The sequence below is a fragment of the Neodiprion pinetum genome, chromosome 1, assembly GCF_021155775.2.
Source record: "Neodiprion pinetum isolate iyNeoPine1 chromosome 1, iyNeoPine1.2, whole genome shotgun sequence".
Lineage (NCBI taxonomy): Eukaryota > Metazoa > Arthropoda > Insecta > Hymenoptera > Diprionidae > Neodiprion > Neodiprion pinetum.
This window is the reverse complement of record NC_060232.1, coordinates 12,497,060-12,520,364: the sequence shown is the minus strand read 5'-3', so window position 1 is coordinate 12,520,364 and position 23,305 is coordinate 12,497,060. Positions and strand designations below refer to the sequence as shown.

At 36.9% G+C, this 23,305-nt stretch overlaps 1 long non-coding RNA gene across 1 annotated transcript in view; it reads left to right on the top strand.

Moving 5' to 3' along the window:
- The first annotated feature begins 1,926 nt into the window (after nt 1-1,926).
- Nucleotides 1,927-23,305, top strand: part of LOC124213215 (uncharacterized) — a 35,800-nt gene continuing 14,421 nt past the window's right edge. The window contains exon 1 of the long non-coding RNA XR_006881844.2: nt 1,927-2,533. This is a non-coding gene — a long non-coding RNA (uncharacterized lncRNA). The remainder of the gene's footprint in view (nt 2,534-23,305) is intronic.

Sequence of the window (23,305 nt, the reverse complement as noted above, 5' to 3'; positions counted from 1 at the left end):
CATTAAAATACAGGGAACTCAAAAGTTATATATTACTATAAACTGGGATATGAACAACAATTCTGAACCTAATGTGTGTGCAATTCCGTACACTGATGGTCTATCTACTAGTATTAAACATCTTTTAGAACAAGAAGGAATAAACGTAGCCTTAAAAATTTTGAATGACACAAACAGACTTTTGCCTGGTTTAAAAACTGTGACTCTGATGCAGAACAAAATCAATACTGTATACAAAATCGAACGTAAAAATTGTAAGAATGGTTACATAAGTCAGTCTTCACAACATTTAAAACGAAGGATATCTGGTCATCGATCCAAAATTAAATGCCGCAACGTAGATAGTTGCGCTTTGGCTTTCACAGCCTAGATTTGGGACATCAATTTGATTTTGAAAACGCATGTATAATAATGACTGAACTAAACTGGTCTAAGACGAATGTAAAAGAGATGATTCACATAAGCAGAAACTTTAACACTGTCAATAGACGCACTGACATACAAAATCTTAGTTACTGATAACATGATATCATCTGATCGTCATAAAATAAATACCTGCAAGCGTCTATCAGATGAATTTTTCAGAACCAATTTTTCAATTAGACAGATTTCGTCAAAGATAAGATATAATGAAATTCTCTACTTACTTCTGTCGTAGAAAACGAAAATGAATTGGCCTGCATCACTTTTATTAACGTTGAAATCATAGAAATTTTAACTGAAACTATGAAACTTCATACGCTGGACAAGAAAAAATGGTGGAGTGAGTTTCAGCTCTTTGACAGACTCTGATGGATCCTCCGATTGGAACAACAGTGAAAACCTTTAACACCAGCAATATTTATTTCACATATATTCGATGTAATGTTGAAAGGAATTTGTAATTAAATGTATGTCTGGATCGCCAAGTTCTACGTAACTGAGTAAAAATCTATAATCATGAATGACACCAATGACCGGAATGGTACGAATCAATGCACTTGAGAAATTTATCGTATTTTTCAATTCGAGCAGGTATGCGAGAAAACTAATCCAGTATAGAATTGCTCCACTCATCGTATTTGATATTGAATTTTATGCTGGTATTGCGTAAATGAATTAACAGTCACAATGTGATATGAGCCAAATTTGTTTGTGAAATCCCTAGGAATATAAATAAATTCAACGAGAAATTGTAATAATGATACATTTCCGATGAATTTCATCCAACTATGATATACAAATTGCAAAAACAAAGATATCCTATTCGTGAAAACCAATTGTGTAATGCAACACTGCAATATGATTGACAGACATTTTATGATATTCCGCAGTAAAAGATGTCCATAATATTTCATTCATATTTCAAAAATGATGTAAGATTTGTATAATATTGCAACAGTATAAAATTCTGCACGGGACGGAACTACGGAGACTTTAATTATAATACGGCGAATATGTGGCAGCCGATTATTTAACAGCTTATTATTAACGAAAATTTACTTTTTTTTTTATTTCACCTCACCTATCTGTCTACCATTATACTACTCCACATAATATGTCGAAAGCCTCGTCAAAAATCTATGACGTGTTCTTGTTGCTAAATGTAAAGTAAAATTATGATACGGCCTGTCAGTCGGTAAAATGCATTATACTATGTATATCATTTCATTCAGCTGTGTATCAGAGCTAGTCTTACTCCGCTTGCTTCGAGTGCGCATGCGTAGCGACGAACTGCGCATGCGTAGCGGTGCGTAGTGCTCCTCAGTGCGCGTGCGCCGTGCCACGCAGCACTCTATTCAAGAAACTGCGCATGCGTAGCGGTGTACCGTGTTTTATACGATTCAGACTACGCAGCAGCGCTGGAAACGGGCATGTTAAGCTCGAAATCGAGTTTTCAAGGCGCGTGTGATAAAGAAGTTTATAATAGAAAACAATATCGTTAAAATTCAGTCATCTGTCATCCTCCGAAAATTTCCCTGGTAAAAAAGAAACGCGATACTTTAATTTTGCTCATAGACTGATATGGAAGCAAAAAAATTATGGAAAGTTCCACTTACAACATGGGGCTACTTGACAGTAAAATAGCTACACGATAAAAGAAAGAAAATGGTGGATATTGTAAATCTGAAACTATGATGGTATCAGCACCATACGAGTAAACACGTGACGTCGTAGCATTCTACAGCCTGGCGTCACCCATAAAGATTACGGCATCTGACCGGACTAACCTAAAGTGCTAACCATCGACATGAAATAAAACGTTGAGTGCTGCACTCAAACGACGCGGGGAACTCGACTTCAAAAAATCGAAGGCTCACCTACGATCATCAAATTGTGACCAGGTGACGGATTTTTCGTTACCGCTGTAATGTTTGTCTTCTACTAAACGGCAGACATAAAAAACAAATTCCTTTTCTTGCACGAAATTGAACAGTGATTATTTTTATCAATTTCAAGTTTAACCAGTTGTAAACATAATATGGAATACCAACTTTAGATATGTGAGCAAAATGATTCATACATCCATTCAATCATTCGACACTTATTCAAGGTATGAATTATTGATGAACAAGGTATATCTGTTTAAAACTATGCTTCTGAATCGTCTTTCTTTGTCAAAATTGTCTCTCTCTGCATCTATTGACTGAAATTTTCTTAACATTCTAACTCAGCTGTTATCTTTACGCTGTGCATCTCATGAGAGGACGGTGTTAAAAGTAAGGCGATGTATCCGTTACAACGTGATGAACTCCGGTCAGAGGTTTTGGTGATCCAGGGATCGATTTTCTTCGTATATTTAGATTATTGATTTCCACTACTGGTCTACTGTGAGGATCTCGTGTTCCGTTGACGACATGTTTGAGAGAGAGCGTTCTCCAGAAGACAGATGTAATTGGCATAGACCTCTGTCACGTGACAGACACTACGAGTAAAATTCTTTCCAGTCGTTATTCTGACTCTAGGGGGGAATACATAAATCGTTACACCGTTGGTCGTGTAGATTTCTCGTGCAATATTCAACGTTACATAAACCTATCCGTTTAATCAAAGAATCAATATCTATGCATCAAAATCGCTTTGCTTGTCTTAACAATTAATTTCTCTGCTCTTTCGCTTAATCTACGATATTCAAAGAACCCACCCGTTGATTCTTAGTTCACCTTGAGAAGGATTTTTCTACTCCTCGCACTTGTGTTCCCGCTTCGTCATTCAATCATTATTGCTAACAGCAATTAGTGCACAACATTCAGTAAATAAAGACTTGTAACTGATAGTCGGAGTGTCACAATAAAAGGAAAATTTACGTATATGTGCTTATTTTTATAATTCTTCTTGTTTATTTGTACGTATACGCTATATTTTAAATAACCAAATAACTGTTGATCAGAACAGATAATTATTATATATTTGGATATGTTCTTCTTGATTTCATCAATTTTTAAACGACACTTGACATGAAAATCTGATCAATCATTTTTCTGGGTTTGAAAAAGCAAATGAGCGCATTTACTTGCCTACTTATCGGCAAGTCTCAATTACGCGCGTATTTACAACTTCACCCACTGTGTGGCAGCTTGTGGTTTGAAACTGGAAACTCGGAACTAGAGCAAATTGCGTTCAAAGAGCAGAACTTAATATGCAAGGTTGCAAACTGTTCAACCTTCAGCTTGGTTTATGACAAGCATTTCCATGGATAGTAAAGACGTTCGAAATTTGAGAAAAATGAATTTCTTACCTGCGGAAACAAGAAACCTTAAATTCAGGACTCTCATCACCTGATTAGTTAGATGCATCGTTGTTTGCACGATACGCGCTTAAGGCTGAAAATAATTTTCCCGAAATAAGAATTGAACTTGCAGAATACTTGGCGATTATCAGTATTATTAAAAGCCAGCTAAACGTATTGATACAAGGAAGTCTTTGAGATATCAGCGATACGCAGCTTATGCCTGCACGAAAAGTGAAATTGATTTTTTGATTTGAAGTTTGACATTGAAGTACAAAAAACCAATCGACATGGTTTCACACTACGAATTACTTTTCTGCTACAAACAGCATTTTTTGTAGGTATCCGTCGGAGTTAATCCAATACGGAAATGATGGTCGGATAAACGTCATAATATCTATCGAATCATGGGTTCGAAAACGAGTGGATACGATAATGAAGATACACGCTTGCCATTACGACTTGACCGCATCTTCGAACGCGCGGACATTTTTCCTCGCTCGATCAGAAATTTCAGAGATATACTGATCCAAAGACGCTTACATTCGACTGCTTTTGTATTCAGCCCGTGTCGCTTGTTGACGACACGTGCGAGCTTTTTTCCGACCTCACAAAAGTCCTTTTTTCGGTTTTCACCACGATTTTGATAGCTTATATATTCACGTAAATCAAAATGACGAAGAATTTCTTGTACTTGGTTTCACTACTTGTCCTGATTTCGCGTTACCTTCTCAGACTATATGATTTTTATCCGACAGCAACACTACAGTAAAGATGCACTTTTCATGAAAATAACAAACGACTCCAAAAACATTTCACGTGGAATAACTTCGCGCAAAGTACGCACATGAAAGTGATTGAGACACAAAAAAAAAAAAAAATATCGTTCATCTACTAAAATACCACAGTAGTTATTTAATGAATTATATCATTCATCATCAAAAAATATTGAAATCTATACTACTGCCCAACAATTATAATATTTACTTGGGAGAAAAATTCATAATCAACTAATGCGATCGGTATACATGCAGAGGATGTCAATAACGATTGAAAAATAATATTCAGATATGAAACACAAAATTACGAGTTCTTTGTGCCTACTTGGCACGCTAGTAATTCATTCACATATATATACGTATAAAAACGGAATAACTACGTATTTGATTTTCATTCAGGCGATGCTTTCTTTGAGAAGGCCGACCAAGTACAATCAACTACACGTTCGATGTACAATTTCCTATTTCATTCAACAACTTTCTCTTGAAATCCTTCATATGTCGACAGGACCTATAAAAACAGTCGTATTCGGCGGGCTATCTAGAACGAACGTAAAGCTTTCCCTATTTTAGGCTTCTCGTATATTAACTAACTTGAAAATTTCAGCTGGATCGGTTCAGTGCCTTGAAATAACAGTTTGTGAATTTTATTGTGCTATGACACCGCTTGCGTATCAGCAAAATTTCATTAATATAATTTTTAGTCCACACATTATTCTACGGTTCGGATTTCCGTAGAAGGTAGACCCTTAGCCAGGTCAAGCTATTGAGAAAAGGCAAGAGCCCCAACATTTGGCAATAAAATAATATCGAAATATGACTAAATAGTCGAAGGATCGTACGTGACTTTCAACGCAGGTTTTTTCTCCTTTATTATCCAAAGGTTTTACCCATTTACAATACTCAGTTGGCTTCCATATGTGGACGCTGGCCTGCCTCGACTGTTGGTACACGAAGGCACGGAAGGGTCGCGTATTGTTTAACCTTAAGACATATCTGCACGATCCCACTTCCCTTCTATGTACGAAACTTTCAACCACAATAATTAATCGATCAATATGATAAATAGACCAATCAGCAAACTCCTACACCCTCCAAACTTCCAAATATTTTCCAAATTCCTTCTTCGATCATCAAGAAAAAATCAGTACACATCAAGTCCTCAAACCAACAACAACTACCCAACGATTTTGAGCATTAACCAAATATCTAAACCTAAGTAATTGTCAAGACAACTAAGTATCGATCTATCTAATGAACAACTATTTCGAACTCTGACAAATTCAGCAAATAAACCAATAGAAAATATCAACATCACTACTATAACGATTCGAAATAAACTACTACGAATAGTAGTACTTGCAATGTCGTTACCAAATTTTTTACATTCAATTTGTAAATATATTGTTAGGTTTTATCAAATTTGACTCAACAATTATTTCCCAATTAGATATCCTTTCTTTTCCCATGCTTTTGGGATATCCTCTCCTCCACTAATTAGTGTCGTGCGGAAGAATCCAATACCTGACAGTATAACACACTCTTGACAAACGCTGACAAAAGTTACCATCGAACTTCGAAATCAAAGCAATACGAGTACTCGCATGCGTAGTAATTAAGGGAAGGCGACCCCCTATTCACTTAGAAAAAGTTTTATCCCGCATTGTCAAATTTTAGACGAGATTTCGTGTCTCTTCCAACACTGCTTTGTTGGACGTTTCTTGTCTTTTGTCAGTAAGTCAGTAATTTGTAAATTTTCTAACACGTTTTTTAGATAGCAAATATTCTTTACGTCTAGTTTGAACTTTTATAAGAGATTTAATTTTCATACAGCGGTCAAAAAATGATGCGTGTTGCTTTACGCAATAAAAAAAAAAGTTGTAGAGAATTTCGAAACCTTCAAAATGAGCTTTGGATCGAGTTGACCGGAGCATTTTTAACCAACAAAAACTGAAAAACCATGAAAATAGGGATGTTTTTCAGAAATTAACATTTACGCCAACTTGCAACTTGTAAGTGCGTATTAAAAAAATTTTCTTATTTCCGAGATTCTGGCGTATCCTTTTCCTATCTATTCGTTTATACTTTTTCTAAAGTGCAGGAAAGGTTTGTGAAGCAAGCCGTACCGATCCTGCCTTACCGTTTTCATAAATGTGGGATAATATCGCTTCCGCCTCGTATAAAGGCTTGCGTCTGCGGCCATAAACACTATAATGGTGGTTCGTGTCTGAATGCGCCAAGATTGTTTCTGATAGTATTCCTTCCTTCACCGATTTAAATGCTTGTTGGCAATCCCTGTTCTACTCGAATCTATACATGTCTTCAAAAAGCGTGTGTAAGGGGTCCAGTACGTGACTGGGGTTTTCATAGAAACGCCCGAACTACTTTGCTAAACTTAGAAAAGCTCTGTAGCCTCTGTCTTGTTTTGCGGTGTGCATGCCTTTAACATCGTCTCTATTTTCGCTTAGTGTTTTCTCATTTCTTTATCCTATTCATTATCACTTTGAAGCATACATTTTTCCTTAAAGTCAAATTCCTTAAAACTGGGTTTATAAGGGTTCTCGAGGTAGTTGATTTCGAAAATGAGGTGAGTTCTGAGAAATTTTCAAAATTCAAAATGACGGATCTAATATGGCGGACTGAAAATGTGAAAATAATCGGAATGGCTTGAAAATGCACATTCAGGGGTTATTTGGGTCACCAAATATATACGATTGGATCCGCCATTTTGAATTTCACAATTGTGACGTCGAGTTCGTTTTCAGCGACCCAAAAGCCCCCGAGTAACAAATTTCAAGCGAATTAAAATAATTTGTATACTTTCAGTTTATCATTTTGGATCCGCTATTTTCAATTTTGAAATTTTTACGTCAGATTGGTTTTAAGCAACAAAAACCTAAGATTATCGAATTTCACTTTTCTAGTCCTCATAACTTTCCCGTCATTACATTTGTTTTGTAAAAACAGGCATTTTCAACACTTTGTTTATTTCTAGCTCTCACTGTACTCGCGGCATAATCATAATCCCTTTCAAAACATCAACATTGACATCTTCGAAGTCCAATTATGCAAAACAAAAATGACATCAATAGCCAAAAAGTTGGATGCAAATCTTGGATAACCGATTTAAAAAAGGTGTCTCATATATAAGACGCTGCGACAAAAAGGGTTATACTTATATCCACGGTATACGATTCGTTGTGGACTGAATTGACAGTTTTGTAAATCAATGAGTATGTTACGCTTCGCGTGGCGTGCCGGTATGGTTTCTAAACGCTGTACGTGTGTTGTATCATTCGGGGCTGAGATTTTGATTCTTCATAATCATAGGGAGAGAGGAAGAGAAGAAGTGAGTTAGAGATGAAATGGCAGCGTTTAAAAACAAATTGAGAGATGAGTATGAAGTTTTTTGACGGACCCGCGTCAAGCACAGCACTGATACAATAGTATTCACTAATGTATCATTGAATCTTGCCACAGATGAAATTGTGTTTTGAAAAAAAATACTCGGGATGTGAACAATAAAATTGTTGTTGTTCAGGCAGGCTTGCTGCCAAAGGCAGTGAATAACTAAATTGCAGAAATAAAAGTCATCAAAAGATTAGTAACAATGGTCACATGCTGAGATCTGTCGACGTTTCTATAATGTATTAAGTTGCGCACGTGACCAACTGCGTTTTCCCATTGTAAAACTCTATAAGAAATGCTTCCATCACCCATACAAGCATTCTGTAAGTTGCTGAAAAGCTTTCACAGTCGCCTTTTGAAAGCCACTTCAGTAGGTTGAATTTGATCATAGTGTACCTTTATTTGTGATGTAGTTAGAAAAGCTGTTTTAGCAGCAATGTTCCAGACGCGAGAGTTGCATTTTATTTAGAGAATGACTAATCTCTTTTTATGTTTGTAAGTTATGTAGCTGCAACAGAATCATTTTACTTTAATTAGGTACGTACACTTATACGAACGAGATGAAATCGACTTATCATAAGAACAACTCGCCCCAAGACTTCTACTACTTCCCATTAGGGAAAACTTTAGGACAATTATGCCATTCCGTTTAGAAACTCTAATTGATCAGAATAGTATGCATGCCATAAAAAAAAGTTGTCATGCCATTAATGAAAGCAGTGGTTCTTCCACCACGAAATCCATTTTCAGGTGCTCCGTAGAATCACAATTTTAACTATCTCATCTGAGATTTCAACAAACTACCATTGGGATTTATAACAACAGAATAATTCGATGAAAAATTTCATCTTGATTAAATCTGTAAATCGTGAGACATGATAATTGTACGTCGTAAAAATAGGTAATACAGATCCACTAAACTTTCAACATTCATTACGAATTTCCATCATACGAAAGGTGAAACTAGTTTTCACTGATTGTGAGTGATTAAAACTAGAAGTGCATTTGATCTCGGTTATTCTTCAGAAATTCTCTTGTGAAGTTGAGATTGTATCTGCTTCCACTGCACTCCATTTTCCAGTGCAGGGTGATTTCCGATAATCCTCGCAATTAAAACTTTTCCAATATTTCCCCCATAACGTCTTGCAATTTTTAGAAAAGAACGTAAAGTCTTTTGCAAAAATAATTTGTTCAAAATGGGTTGTTTTTTTTCAAATTTTCATCGTGGGTGTACGGAGGAAGACAGTGTTGAATTTCAACCAGTTTCATCATGAATCAGAATGAGTAACAGGGAGCAGGATGGCAAATATCCTGTGCTCATTTCCACTATATCATTATCTAGAGGTAGCTGAAGACAATCAACTAAATAGAGCTTTGGGTGAGCTTTAGTAGAGAAAAGTATCAGGGTAAATATTGGGCCTCCAGGTAAATTGGACTCCTCCGCACTTACAAATTTTGCACTATACCTTCCTAAAGAACGGTCCAATGTAGCTGGAGGTCCAACACGGTATAAAATGTTGTGATCACGGTAACACTTAACAATCGTCAAATAGTAAACATTTTGAATATCTTTGCGATGAGATGTACAGTAAAAACAATGATTTTTACCTCTACGCATTGTAACTCTAATTACGTGCACCGTATTCACGACTTGGTTAATATAGTAAAAAGTTACAGTAATGTTTCAGCATCCTGTTTGTTCGTACATAGGACACGCAAGTAGGAAACTTTTTTGGCTTTGAAATTGTGCGCCATCAGTGAAGAATAAAGATACTAATAAGTCAATCTAAAGGAAGAGGCGTGAAATGCAATAGAGAGTGACGAATTCAAATGTCTTAACCAGAGTTATCGTCACTGGTTTAAGGTATTACTGTCATTTAGTCATTGGTTTAAATTAATTTTAATGGCGTATCGCTGAACTCAAAAAAACTTGATTATCAGTAACTTCGTTCGAAAGATGAACCTGAATCAATGAATTCAGTTGTATTGAAGACAGTGTTGCGTCCTATATTCCACTTGATTCAATCGTGATACACCAATAAGAAAGTTCTGCGATTCTTATTTTGTCCACCGAGTCAAACTTGTAGACATTGATCAAAAACAACTGTCGATCATTCTGAAACATTTCGTATGAGCTACAATGTCTAAGGACCATTTGTAGATCAGCATACGCAGTCCTTAAACCGAGGTTTCAAACCTTTCACTTTTATATATGACCCTTTTCCTCTTCCCTGAAAACCATTTGCGCAATACAGTGCTCCCCCCCTAAGATATCCCTCTGTAAGATATTACTTCCCCTCATTTTACTATCATTTCCCCGCAATTCGGCTTCCCCACTATACTCAGTGTTGTTTACTTGCGCATGCGCGTAAGCCGCTACTATAAGTCAGCTGTCTACATATACACCCCACCTTTTAAGAGTAGAGGGGATACCTCTCTAAGATATTTTTCCTGGAACCAGAGCCCCGAGTCTGAAATCTTAGGGGGGGAGCACTGTATTCTTTCTTCGCTGCAACCTCGCGACCACGTTTGGCGACAAAACTTCCAAGCTACACGTTCAATAAGAACCCCTATCCCTGAAATTTCACCAATACAGGTGTTGTAATCAAACCACCGTGTCTACTAACGCAACCACAAACTAACAATTTCCTACTTCTATTCATGATACCTTCACACTCCCACTGTCACCAACCAACAAAACTGCATTCAATTTTTAACTCAGTATCGCAAAAACACAAATACTCTTTTTAACAACACGATTTAGATAATTTGAACGTATAGTTATTTTTGACACCTTTTTGAACACATCTAACCGTTAATAAAACTGCCTTGAATCCGTAAAAATGCGATTCAATCTTCAGTATTCTATCATGTTATTATATTCAGTTTTAAGTGGCATTGACGCATATTAAAGTTCGTCAGTAGCAAATAACAATACGCAATCATTAAAACAATAAGTCTATTCCGAATATCGACTATTCCGAAAATGATAACAGAACTTTATACCGTCTCAGAAGTTGTTGTGCATAATAATGAATTGAACTGCTTGAGTTGCAACATGCAGCCGAAGCAATTTAGGGAAAGACTAGACTCCCTGAGCCGCTTATGCGAAAGGTTTGATGAAATCCAGTGAGTTATGATATGTTATTCAATTTCCTAAGATGTTCTTTGCAAATTTTATTCGGCTATTACCGTTGAACATCGGTAAGCCATCCCTTTAGCTTGTAAAACGGTCATTTTGAGGTTTATCTGATTCGATGCCTTCACTCGTATATATGGGTTGAGAAAGTGGGATAGTTTTACGATCACGCTTTCCTATACTCGAAGCCAACTAGTAACTACCGAAGTTTGTCTTCGTCTGTTGCTCATCTCATGTATGAGGTACTACGGATCGTTTACGATAACGTGCCCTAATATCTGGGAACGATGCTTCCCGAAGTCAGGCGCTACTTCTGGGGACCCTTTTACGACCCATGTAGGTGTGCTCAAGTTTTCGCATGTTAAAGGTGTTGTTAAAAGTGTTTTTAGGTAGCCACCTCCTCTTCGACCGAGCTGTTATTTGATGCTAAGCAGATGCATTGCATTCCGTGAGAATATCTTAAGAAGAAGTATACAAAAGACCACGAGGAAGTACAGCAGGTCAAAAGTTGGACCAGATATTTTTGAGGTGTAGAGAGTGAACTGTTTTCGTTGATTGCTGGAAGTAAATAGGAATAGAAAAATGTAATTTGAACAACAATAATCATGTCATTTTCCAACGGATCCCACTTTACGCCGGCTTACTCATGGAATAAATGAACGACACTCTTCCGTCCCCACTTTTTAACTCCTTGTCTAAAGAGAATTATTAACCGGCGTTTCACAGGTTTGATTTACCGGTTACCGTAATATTCTGTATGGCTTCAAACGTTGAAAATTAAAAAAAAAAATACTGTACATATTTGAACCATTAACCTTTAGGCCGCCGGAAAACCTAAATATAGGCGCTGTCGAGCAATATATCAAAACTCTGTATCCAGGGGTTTTTGAGGTCGCTGTTAACGAAACTGAAATCGAAATTCCCAAATTCTAAATGGCGGATCCAATACGGCGGACCAAAAAATTAAAAATATTTCTCTAGCTTTGAAATTTCGTACATCGGGGTTTTTGGGGTCGCTGATAACGAATCTGAACTCAGGTTTTCGAAATTCAAGGTGGCGAGGTCACTATGGCGTATCAAAAATCCAAAATATCGCTCTAACTTTGAAATTTTGTATATCGGGGTTTTTGATTTCGCTGATGAGTAATTGGACCTCCTGTTTTGAATTTTGTAAATTGAATATCGAATTCATTATCAGTACCCCCGATAATTCCCATTTACAAAATTTCAAAGCTGGAGCGATATTTTTGATGTTTTGGTTCACCATATTAAATTCGCCATCTCAAATTTTGAAAATCTGATTCCAGATTCGTTATCAGCGACCTCAAAAATCCCACACCCAGGTCTTATTGAAACGATTAATTGCAGACAAAAAAAAAAATTCATAAAACAAAAAAATTTCAAACATCAAAACGGAATTTTTTCCGCAGCTGGTTTAGTTGGTCAGTTGGTTTATCCTAGTAATCCAAGAAGATTGTTCCTCTCTCTGTGCCTGCGTTGGAAAATGTCTAACTACCGAAATACTCTCGCTCAACAGTTGTTCGTTATTAATTGTTTCAATTTCGCCAACTTTCTCTATCGCGAGCAGTCATTCGTCTGAATGCGAATAAGTCAATGGATAAAGCCAGGGCGCAAAGCGGTTTCCGCGTAATCCTGGCTTTGGGTGAATAACTCCTGAATCTTGGGGCTGCAAATATTCTGGACACGCATAAAACGAGAAAGCGATACAAGCTCCTCAAGGGAGCAGAGGACAGTCATACGTTCCTATTCAGGAACCGAAAGCTGAGAAAAGGGCTCGGAGGGACTGACACGGCCTCTGAGATCTCGTGATTTGTGTTTCCAGCCTCTGGGCTATTATACCTTGTCGGGGTCCGTCGAGGCCAGGGCGCTGTATTGTTCTACTTGTTTTTCCGGGTGGGGTACAAATATGCGGAAGACCAAAAAGTCAACGAGACGAAATCCCGAAAGTCAAATTACCAACGGATGAAAACGCAGAAAGAGACCATAAATGCGAAAAGATGACTTGTAGAAAAATAAAAATTGAGAACGCAAAAATGTATAAATAAATTTATACCAACATTTTTTTTTTTTTTTTTGAGAATGGCCAAGATCACGAAGGGCAAAATATTGAATTGCGAAAATAACGAAGAGTCAAAAAGTTGGTTCTTCCAATGTCAGACTCGTGCCTTTGTCAAAAATCTACGAATCCGAATTTATCAATAACGACTGACCAAAGACTAGAATGGCCGAAATGCCGAAAGGTTGGATGACGTCAAAAACACGTATATTCTCCCAACTTCGGTACGCTCGTCATTCTTTATCTTAAAATTCGTATCTCGTGAATTTCGGATTTTCGATCATTAATGTAGGTACAAAAGTTTCAGTCGTCATCATTATATTTCTCCCTTAACCATGCTATTTGTGCTGTTGATACTTATAAATGATAAAAACTTTCTTGAGATCGTGAATCTCTATATATCACCAGTACTGCTCCAGCAAACGTTGAGTACACGATCTATAATCTCCTTGATCTTTTATACATCAAAGAAAATCCTTCTGATATTCCCTGTTTGTTTAAAATATTGTGAATCATCCCAATTCCAGCTGATGAGTTACGTTTAACCATGAAATCAAAATTTCTTGTTTGTGCTCCTGTTGGCTTTATTTCGAACTGCATTTTTGGACTGCGTCTGAAATGATTCACATTTGCATTCGACGTATATAGTTGGTCACACTGTATAAATGGATTATGTGAAACTTAAACAAAAAAAAGTATCTATGCCTAATCTTGAAATAATAAGTAAAATACAGCAACAAACAAATAAATTTATGATTAGCAATCAGCCGATCGTAACCTTGTATTTCAATTGAGTTTCTTTCCATCTTTTTTGTATATATATATCTTGAATTCGGAACACAATCAAATAAGCATTCATACTTCATTCATCGAGAATAAAATCATACATAAAATGAGTGAATAGGTCAACTGTTGTTCATTTGGAGTTAATATTCCTTGAAGTAGATTGAGCTTACTGTGCAATTGATAGATTTGAAAACAGTAATGACAAAACAACTATAGTAAGGGGAGTGTAATCACTTGTTAAAAATTACTTAAAATTTGACTTTGGTAATTTTTTTTTTTTTTTTTACCGAACCCCGTGAGATTTCCTGCGGTTTCCATGTTCTTTCCTCACCCTGTATATTTGCCTTTATTTGCTAACTCGTGTCTCACTGTATACCTGTCACGACATATATTTCAAAAATCAAATCGTGTCACGCGAGGTACTTACTCAATTATTCATTGTCTCGAACGTTTGAAAATAACGAAAACTTTTAACCCTTGCATGCCACACTGGGGTCTGAGAATTCCTAAAGTATGACCCTATTAAGCTCATGTTCTTCGAGAGAAGACGATCTTTATTTGACTATATCTCAGAAGTGTTTAACTCATACGATTTTCCCTAAATAAAGTTCTCGCCAATTGGTTATCGGGACCGAAAAAAAATAAGTGGCATGCAAAGGCTGAATCAAACGTCTCAAAACACTTCTTGGTTTCTGGTTCTACTTCACCTGTCTTGAGTATTTTCTGCACAAAATCTATATCACGGTCTTGTATTTGCCTTAGTTCAATTCATTCTCTGGCGGTAATATTTACTAATATACCGCACCTTAAGTCCTGGCTTAAATACTATGCAAAAATAGTAGTCCTCAGTGTATACCGTTCATCAGGCATCCCGAGGCTAAATGTTCTTTTTTACTGCGGTTTTGATTCCCAATAAGTGGATACGGTATGCGTCAAGTGCTTGGACTACTGCTGGGCTTTCGAGATCGTAGGAAATATTTGTCCGTTATTTAACTCTAATTTTACAACCAATATTACACAAGACTACTTGTTTTGCACCATATTTTTACTTCTCATCATCTATGATAAAATGGGATCAAAACTATTGGTTTTGTTCAAAAATGACTTCGTCTAAAGTCGGGTCGTCTTGTATCCGAAAAACAGGTTTTTAGAAAAATGTCGATCTGTATATCGGTTTGTCTTTCTGTCCCGACAAACTCCCGCGATAAGGTCGGAAACGGCTGAATAAAAAATCTCAAATTAACACGACTTCAGATAATGCAGTAGGAAACAATTTCATGAAAAATAAAGGAACCATTTTATGAGAAGAATAAAATTTTGACAGAAGATATCGATCTTACTCGACGATACTGTCTAGAATTGAATTGGTTTGTAACGTGATGCGAAGAAAAACGATTTCTTTTGCCGGACAAGAGATGTTTCTAAGCCTATTGAGACTGTGAAAAGAATGCAATATAAAATACTGATTGGCAGGAGCCTGCTAAGTGGCCAAATAACATCGGTAACATTTCACGTATAGAATTTGTAAAGCACGACTTACAAAAATAAATGGGAATACAATTTTTTATTTCGATACAGATCGCCGATAAATCACCATAAAGAATCGCTATCACAGCCTCAAAAGTGGTAAAAAACTGGTTAGATTCTAGTTCATGTATTCAAAGAGCATGGATTCCGTTTATTGTTTTTGCTGCAAGTTGTTTGGTTTCAGTTAAGTCTAAAGCAGTGATGAATCTCAGCTAGCTGAGAGCCCTACTTGTGGCCCTCTGAAATACAGCAGAGACATTTTTGAGGCTAGAATGCATATGCATAAATTCGTAATGCTCGTCTGGTGTAACAAATGCTGGAACTCTTACTAATTGCAAATCATTAGCCATCAGAATTTGATAAAACCCCGACTTAAGGTTCAATGATATAAAAAACGATATCCCATTTAGTCGGTTCGGTTGTTCTTCAATGTTCGGTAAGTGTAATTTATCAGATTTTATCGTTTTATTCGCCCCTCGATAATCTACGTACATGCGAACCTCATACGAGTCTTTTTCACCTATCAGTGAAATGGGGCTGGCATTCGATGAATGGCTTTTCCGAACAATGCCACTGGCTTCTCACTCAGCAACGATTTCTTTAACCTTTTCACCCTCAATGTAGGATAATCGGTAAAGACGGTAGTGCATCAGTTCGTCGTTTCGTCATCTTATTTTCATTCCTGTACCATTTACCTGACCTAATTTTCCGTATCCGAAGCTATATTTATACAAATCGCCGAGCAATTTCATCCAATTTCAAAATATCCTGATTACGTTCCATAAGGAATAAAACACCCTACCAAAAAGCGTTTCTCTAGTCTTTGAAAGCTTGAAAACTGTTGAAGATACTAAATTTGGCAGTCGCCAGTTGCTTGAAATATTACCCAAAACTACCTTTTTGTGTTTTCTGGCATATCGCGTGAACCAGATTTGACTAATGGATACGTTTCCAAAAATCGATAGAAAATTTCATGTCATTTCTTGCTCAATCCGCGTAAAACACTGTAATCTTCTCACGCTTTACGGGTTCTCCAATTTTGGCCCTTTTTCGGACGGTTCTGTCTCAAAACTTATTCGTCTCAACAACAATTTTGTAGGGAAACTCAAAATATATAAAGTTAATAACAACTATTTGTCGTCAGCCACCGGAAACTCCATTTTTTCAAGTACTTTTACGTCATTCCTGGCTTCCAGAAGCAAATTTTCACGGATACCTCACAATTCTTATATTGCATACCCAAATGTGCAACTTGTACCAAAATTCAGCTTGTTATGAATTATTTCCGTGTAGAATCTCTTGGAGACTTTTTTGTTGATTGCTGGATCCATCACAATCCGACTTGATTATAATTCAGATACAGCCAAATGCGGTTAATAAATTGTTTCAGGTCATACTTTGTCACGCTCGAATATACTGTAAATATACAGTTGATCCCCAATCATCAGCAGGTTGTCAATAACTTCACTTGACCGTACTATTGAATCTGTTCCGGTAGTCGTAGCTAAAGCTACAGCATCATTAGCAGTACACTGTTTACCTTGCGTGTAAGGTAGCGGAGAATGGTCAACATCGATGATGACATTGAAAACAGTAGAGGCCGGGGCGTTCCGTAGACAGAATGCACAATGCACGTATGATTGCATTCTTTGGTTATCATGGTGGCGTAAGCACGTAAAGTTATCTGTAAGTCGTTCCCCAGAATTGTCTGTAGAGCTTACGAAAATGGAGTGGACGTTTTTCTTGAATCTTCCAGGTCACAGATTGCTGATTGCAGATTGCACGTAGAAGTTGAAACAAAATGTATATCGGTGTCTCTCTCGACCTCACTGAAGATGCAATGAAAAGTTAAAGCAAACTACATCGCCTTCTTTTCTCATCTGATGTCTTGCCTTGTGCCCTGCGTTCCAAACAACTGAAGCTGCTACAGTCAGTCCTTATGGTCCGAGTACACGATGTTACTTATTTTTACTGTTATGACAAAGTCTACGCATTACTGATTAGGAAATGCCACAGTTATCGCTGTCCTACATATAATACAATGCCGGACAAGGCTGTCCAGAAACGTTGTTGTTCATGCGAGAATAACTGATTAGGTGGAGAGTTACGAAATTGGTTCTCCGGACAACGACCAAAAGCATCACAAGAAGAATGAATAGGATATCAAGGAAATAAAATCTGAAACTATGTACGCGGGGAAAAGGCGATACCAGCAACGAATTTGAAAGGAGAAGAAGAAGTGTGGAAAAGGCATGTAAATCAAGTCAAGGAATATAGCCAAACGCTAGGCGAAAGCAAAGCGAAGGGGGGAGCCAACGGAAGTGCGGAAGATTTGAACCTAGAGGATGGGTCTGATGCATTGGGTTTCACTGTAGTTGAACCAGGCTAATTGTGAGTAAAGTTAGGTTGAGTGAAATCAGGTCACGATGGAGCAATGGTAATAAAACAAAATATGAGTGAAGTTCAGATTTATGTTTCGGTATGTGATAAACTAAAGATGAAATAGAATTCATTGGGTCGTTAATAAATCTCTCCGTTACAAATTTCAAATAAAGAAGTTCAAGCCCCTACATAGTTGACCGGTTATTACAAAATGCAAAACGTAACATGAGTTACTAAAGAAATAATAATACTTCTTAGGGCTCATCCGATCCCTCGGAAGTCCTTTGTACGAATAAAGAATTTCACGGTCAACCGTTTTCTGAGTTGACATGCAATTCTTCGTATACTTTTAAAGCTTCTTGACATTTAATCAATCTGATTTGAATTGAAGCTGCTTTAATCTAGAGGTTTCTCGTTTGTCAATAACATCGATTACATTAAGGCACAATTTTTCACAATACCGTTAAGTCGAAACGTTACCTCTAAATCTCTTCCACCCATTTCAAATTTTCCTTCTTCCATATTATTGAGGTCCATAATAAATCTTCTTCAATCCCTTAACTTCAATGCCGTCAATGGTGACGAATTGGTTTAAATATTTGTGAAAAAACATTCCAATACAACTTTCTTACAATAAGACATATTATCCAATAGTCAGATAGTGCAAAGATGATGATCGTTGCATGTAGAGTAAGCAGCTGTAATACTGTGCGAAGTCACATCATGAAAGTATAATTTTTCGGTAAAAGACCTTCTAGATTTATCCGAGTTACGTGGGTGCTTTTAAAGATAACATTTTCCATGCTCAGCACGTAGGAAATATAATAGCAGAAAAAATATCATGAGATTATACGCGAAGCAAGATGCGCTAGACCGGAAGAAGCAATAGTTGGATAAGGATTCCAATCCTTTTTGCGGTATTACCGACCACATGGGTACAGACTTGTAATTTTCTCGATTGCACTATTGGGTTGACCGTTTTGTCAGAATAACCGTGTTGCGAAATATTATTCGTGTTAAAAATTATTAAAGATACATTTTGATAAAAACTTTTCCCAAACTTCCCACTTGAGCGAATCGTTTAAGTATATTATTTATACGAAAATGGGAGTAAAATTTGCAAATATACGGGTAACGAAAATTTCGTACACAATATAAGTTATTACAAAATCTATAGGAAATGGAAAAATAATAATTTCATGAGTTTGCTCGAAACGTATAACAGTGGAAAACAAAAATTTAAGAAGAAACTTTTTTTTGTTATTAATTTACCAAGTTAAAAATCTGTCCATTATGTCTTTGGAAACCTCTGGACTCCCGCATTATCGTATTCAATTTTCGAATAAATCGATCAACTCAATTCTGAGAAAAATTTATTTAATTGACTAGTTTTTTTTCTCTCAAAAACCAGTTGAAATTGAGGTACGATACTTTCAGGATTTTAGTACATCAATAGTATCTACTCCCATAGTCTTGATATTTTTAATAATCAAATAAAGTATCGGTATAATTTTCAATACTTGCAGAACGGCGAATTTATTTATTTTTTAATATTAATTTATTTATACGATCTTTTCGAACTTGAAATCGTCTTTATTACGTTACGTTATATAAGCATGCATCCGATCATTCATTCAATCATTCACTCACATGGAAATATCAAGCATCAGTTCGATAAAGTGCGTGTAAAGTTAAAATTGTATGCGTGAATCGTTTTTCTTCAAGTTAAATCGTACATAGATGAGGGCGGAGCATGATGGGGACATTAAGCTTTCCAGGATTAATAAGACATTATTTTTATAATTTGAGTATTACATTAATGAGATATGTGATCTCTGTCAATCGGTCCTACAATTGGCATTCACGTTTGAATCAATTTTCATTAGTAACTTTGTAAAAATGAAAAAATGGAAAAAGGACACATACGCTTGTAGGTGACGTGGGATACCCATGAACTTTCGTTATTAGTTTGGCTTGCACACTTCACGTACAGTGGCATACAGACAAATAAACCCGAATATGGGTTGGGGGAAGATGGGATACCGTTTGACACTAGAACTATATAATATCGACATAAACATTTGCTATTATTACGATTTTTTGAAGGCCAGTCATTTCGACTGGTTTTGATAAAAACAACATCGACTTAACTTCGGTAATTCTAATGTTGAACAGTATTACCCCATCTTTATCACTACCCCAGTAGCTAATTAAAAACAGAAACAAAAATTGTGACAGAAATATAAGCGGTAATCGAAAAATCATGCTCTTATCTGCTGGTGTACTAACCTCTGCGGACATTAACACCTGTGTCCAAATTATTATGTTACAATGTTATATCAATGTCACATAAACTATTTAGATGGAAAATTACAGCAGAAACGACGAATCTTTTTTTTTTCTTTTTTTTTGTCCAGCAGCGAAAAAACGTCCTTCATGTATAATGCGACTCAAGCGGCTGGCGGCGGCCGGTAAAAGACACTAAACGTCACTTACACTTTCGTGATTGATGCATTGTATCACGTGTTATGACGCCTGTCCCGCCCTCCCTTGCAATGCTTATCGTCTTTCGTTACTTCAAGTTGTCCCTGCTGTTTTTCGTTCATATAATCAAATCTCTCGTTACTTTTGTTATATTTCAAGTTGAAATTCGTTCCGCTGGTGGCAACTTATCTGGTTTAATTTTGCGATGCTCCTCGGTCTGCAATCTTCAATGGCTATAGCTTCGTCGATAAGGTTTGTGACGTACCTTACGTTTTCGAAGAGTCACGATAATTTTTTAAGATAGAATTTCACATTTTATTTCATGATCGTGCCGATACTTTTTCACAGGCACTTTTCGTTACAAAATTGTTAAAGTCATTATTCACTGTGTACTTCAGCGAGACTTTGTACTGAAGAACAATTCACCGCGACATGCTTCTCAGAGATATTACCAGAGGGAGAGAGTGAGAAACGGGTTTGTTATAAGTCCTCGGACACTACGATCCCCTAAGGACTACGCAACGAGAACACAAAGAAAAAGAAAACAAACAATAAAACCAAAGTAACAAAATGAAGGATACATCAGGAAAAATTAAGTAAATTCAATAGTAAAATATATGGATTGTACAGTAAAAACAAACAGTAGGTATCAAATAAAAAATAAAATTGAAATGAAATAAAAATACAAAATACAAAAGAAAAGAGAATTTTGAAGAAGAGTAAAATGACTAACTTAATCAATAAAAACAACGAGGTTATCAAATAAAAACAATCATACTTGATTATGTTTGCGCGTGGCAGCAAGTTATGGAAAGCTGATTTATAAATGGAATGCGAAGAAGCGTCAGCTGAAAAACTTTGACGCTGGTTTATGGAAGCACGCAGGAGACGTAACGGTATGTTGCGGAAATGATAAAGAAAATGAAGAAAGAAAAACTCACCAAACACAATTGCACGCAATTTAAGCAATAATTTCAGCCTCTTTCATAACTTTTGACCGTAAAACGCTGGTATTTTCTTTGTTATTATTCTATACTTCGAACCCTACCAAGTGTTTTGCCGCAATCGATACTGAATTAATTAAAATAATCAACAGTTTTCGTCGGTTCTGAATTATTGTTTAACAACTTGAAGATCTGATATCGAAGTAAAAGCGGCCGGAAAACATACATTCAGATCTATGAAAAGACCATAAAAGTGAAATGTGATTCCTTGTAATCAACGGCAAGATTGCAACTTGAAATAACTGCTTCGAAACACGCATTCAATCAAAGTTTTCAACTTAGAAAAATAAAAGCGCACAAAGAAATCGTTGCGTTACCTTCTATTACTCGCCAAATCTAAAGTTGCCCAATTTTCAGGGTGGTCTGTCTAAGGATTCTAAGATATACATGACATGCAACACGTCCATTCTACACGAGCATATACATATACATGGGCTAATAATTCCGACTAGCAACTCTCAAGAACCGGTGTTTATACGCAGTGTGTTACGTATAATGTGACGGTCGTTTTGAGAAATTCCGAGGGTGTTCAATTCATGCAGAATGGACGCGTAGCGTGCCATGTATATCTTAGAATCCTCAGACAGACCGCCCTGAAAATTGAGCAACTTTAGATTACTAGACAGCTAGACCGGCGTCGTGTGGTAATTTATATTTATCGTGGTGACTAATTAGTCAAGATTAGTTAGCTCAGTCCCTTCCCAAGGGCACCGTGCAACTTCAGTACGCATGTATAGTTGGCACTTTAGAAGGAAACACATCTGCCTTCACCCTCCAACGTAACAACAGTTTCTGAATTAGTTATCGTCGCGAGCTTATGTAGTTACACGTACACCGCCTTCGTTTGTTCAACTGTCCTGCAAAGTAGTTCATCCTAGAGTCAGTTGAAGGATTTGATTATTAATTGATTCCACCGCGATACCTACAAGCCAGTAAACTGTACCAATCCTCGAGTCGTGGCCATTCGTCGGTTGCGTCAAATTCGATCATAAATTGTTCATCCGTACTCGACAAAGTTACCTTCGATATAGGTAAAGTAATTTTCTGACCGAAAAAGCCGCGGCTTGCGGTCCAAACGGCGTACCTACATGGTCACTTAGTTAAACTTGTGCACAAAAGGTTCGATTTCCTGCGGTACGTACGGAGCACACCGTCGTCTATTGATTATCTGTAAACTTATAGTCCGCCAAATTTACGACGACGTATATCTGGAGGTGTTGACAACGGTGGGTAGCGAAGCGCAGATAACAATAACGAAGCAAACAGATATTTACACCTGTTAAGTCGATTCCGGTGTGCGTGGGCATGTGTTTCGTACGTGTATGTTATTCGTTGGTATACGAAGTATCGAAAGGATGAGAAATAAAAGTGAAAAGGGGATAGATGGAACACTCAAGATACAGGAATGGAATGGAATGGAATGGAATGAAATGGAATGAAATGGAATGGTGAAACACGGGGAGAAGACAGTATTGGAGAGAAATTTTCTTAAAAATTTCTCGACCATCGGGGTACCTTGAACAAATATGGAAGGAATGCAGGAGGGTGTGTGCGAATGTCGTTCCGAGGTCACAGGTTGACGGGGGTTGCGGAGATGGTGGTGGGAGACATAAATAGCCAGGCTGTCAGAGCCAGGTTAGTTTGGATGGTAGTTCAATATCTATAAACCCAGACTCGCCGAAAGTCTAGGTTCTGTATGTATGTGCCTGCGAATGGTAGAGGTGGAACGATCCTGAACCAGTATTGATAGAACCACCACCTCCAGTATTAACTTTGTTCGAATATCTGGTGGTACAAAGTCTCGGAATGTATCTGTAAAACGCGGAGGTTGAATTACTTGGCATTTTTCGTTGTGTTTTCAATTCGTTATCTTTATTTCTTTCGATAGCTACACCTTTCGAAAAAAAAATATTGATTTTCTTTTGAAATTAAATCCTGTCACTAGTATTTTCGTTGAGCTTAAAGCCCGCTGGGGTTCCGGGTTGTTTCTTGATTTATTCCAGATTGGTT